The following is a 2689-nucleotide window of genomic DNA, read 5'->3' as shown; positions in this document are numbered from 1 at the left end:
AAGTGATGCTTCCACTTCAGCCTCCTGAACAGCTGGGATTGCAGGTTGTTCAAGCTTCTGCACCTGGATGATTTTTGTATATTTTGTAGAGATGGGGTTTCTGCCAGGTTGCCCAGACTGGTCTCCAACTCCTGAGCTCAAGCCATCTGCCTGCCTTGGCCTCAACCTCCCAGAGTGTTGTGATTACAGGCGTGAGCCACTGCACCTGGCCTAAAAATTAATCTTTATCTGTAAGACTTCAGCTTTTATTATTTCTTTATTTCATTTTGTTTTTGAGACAGGGTTTTGCTCTGTTACCCAGGCTGGAGAGCAGTGGCATAATGTAGCCTCAACCTTTCTGGGCTCAGATGATCCTCCCGCCTTAGCCTCCTGAGTAGCTGGATCTACAGATGTGTGGCACTACAGTCAGCTATTTGCTTTTGGATTTTTGTAAAGACAGGATCTTACTATGTTGCCCAGGCTGTGACCTTGGCTTTTTACCAGCATATTTCACAATAGCTGGATCTGTTCTAAAATGAATTTGTGGTTGAGGTCTAGGAATGGGCAAAGGTTGTTAGTTATTAATTTTAGTATCTGTTAGATGGTAGGAAATTCTAGGTACCAAGGATTAAAATATGAATTATACAATCCCTTTGATGTCAATATGTTTGTGGGAGAGGGAGTATTCAAATTAATAAATAATTATGTTTGCTAATTTCTGTAACCCACCATAGCAGGCACTGAAGCAATGAGAATTCTCCACTGTGGTCCTTACATGTCTTTGCGTCCCTCCTCCCTCCCACAGCTGCTCTTATCCACTCTCTTTTGCACAGGATCTTAGCTCCTAACAGTGTAACAACTCCTCCTTCCTTCTCTCTCAATTAAATCCAAATTTTCCAGTGGCTGCAAGTTTTCCAATGCCTGCTAATACAAAAAAAAAAAAATTCCTTCTTTTTGAGAGAACCATTTTTTGACCAACTACTGTTAGAAAAATAGAAGTAAAAACAAAAACAAATTATTCTCCCAACCCAGAGAACTTCTCCACAAAGGTAGCAGAAAATGAAAACAGTTTTATTACTGAATAAATATTAAACAGAGAGATGATATCGCAGGCAATCTGTTAAGAGATTGCAAAGACAGAAAGAAATCTCACCATTTTATGTAGCTAGGTAGATACAAATCATTACATCCATGTTATCCAGATAAAGAATAACTGGTCCTCAAGCAAGAGTGCTGATGGCACCATTTATCATACATAATTCATCCTAAATTCACTGTTAATTAGGGTGACCATCTATATTAGAAACTTGGTTTTATATAAAAGGAAAATAAATTTACATCTTTATGACAGGAGGTAGTTTTGCAACTTGGAGCCAGGCCCTGGCTAAAGTTAGGCTCCTACCCTCCCACAGAGACTGAGAGGCAAGGGTGCTATCTTACTTGGTGTTTATACTTCAAAACTATGGAGTCTAGGTCCTTGAGAAAGACATCCCTGGATCTCAAAGCTGGCAATATGCTTTTTTAGCTTCCGGAAAAATGTATGTACAGTTAAAAAAAAAAAAAAAAACAGAAAAAGAACTTTTATAAGTTTTCTAAACTAAATGCTCTAAGAAAAGGAGAGAATTCTTTTCCTTTATTTTCAACAGAAGAATTAAACCTCTTATTTAAAATTTGTTTTTGTCCTTACCCTGTTCTTAAAATTATCTGAAAATGATGCAATCCCTCTTGCTAAAATCCAATAAAAATTATCTCCCTTATTTCTCAAATTAGGACAATCATTTAGAGCCTTCTCTTGCTAAGCATTTTCAAACAAAGTCTTATGTTAATGGTGCTATGATTGATTTTCTTCTATAGTAGCTATCAGATGGAGTCACACTGTCCTCAAAGTACAGCTTAAATTGAGTTAACCTATTTTCCATAGATTATGGCCAGTGTCTAGCACCATATTCCTGCAAAGTTAAGGAGTTTCTACCTTCTCATGGTTACATCTTATTCTAAACTCCCACTTCCACAGTTAGCTTAGTTTAGGGATCCACTTACATCATTCTCAATGTCCTTAATATAAATCTAGATACCATAGAGGTGGAATTCTACTCCTTGATGCAGAATATTTACTCAGCATTTGGAACATGAGAAGGTTCCCATTGCATTAATAAAAGCAGCTTAATATTAATCTTAAAATCATTCCCTTCCTAAGTTCCTCTGCCATATTCAAAACTCAAAATAAAACCCTCTATCTACTGTACTTCTTCTCCCCTCCTCTCTCATTTCCTCTCTCTTTCTTACCAGGAATTTCTCTCCGTTGTTGCAGAGCAAGTGGATGCTCTCCTCCCTTGTCTTGAAGCCTGCCAACACATGTCCTCCGGGTTTACCTTTTCTCCCTGGCTTAAATATGTGCTTCCTAATAAAGACAATGTTCTCTGAACGAATTCTAAGGCCAGCTTTTACATTAATACGGCTGCATTTATTTACTTAAAATGTACTGATATCATCCAGCAAGATGGAAAACAAATTAACTGAAGAAATTGGATTAGGAAAAATAAGTTTAGGCTGAAATGTGTAAGCTTACTGTGCAAAACGCACTTTCTAAGGTCCTTTATGTTTCTTGGAGGAGGATAAAACATTCCCGTTCTTTTGAAATCTTCTCTGCTCTGAGGGAGAGGTCTTCACAAGGTAGTGAAAGACTGAGCAATAGACTAGGGCCGTAGGA

Source organism: Saimiri boliviensis, chromosome 7, assembly GCF_048565385.1.
Source record: "Saimiri boliviensis isolate mSaiBol1 chromosome 7, mSaiBol1.pri, whole genome shotgun sequence".
Classification (NCBI taxonomy): Eukaryota; Metazoa; Chordata; class Mammalia; order Primates; family Cebidae; genus Saimiri; species Saimiri boliviensis.
This window is presented reverse-complemented; position numbering follows the sequence as displayed.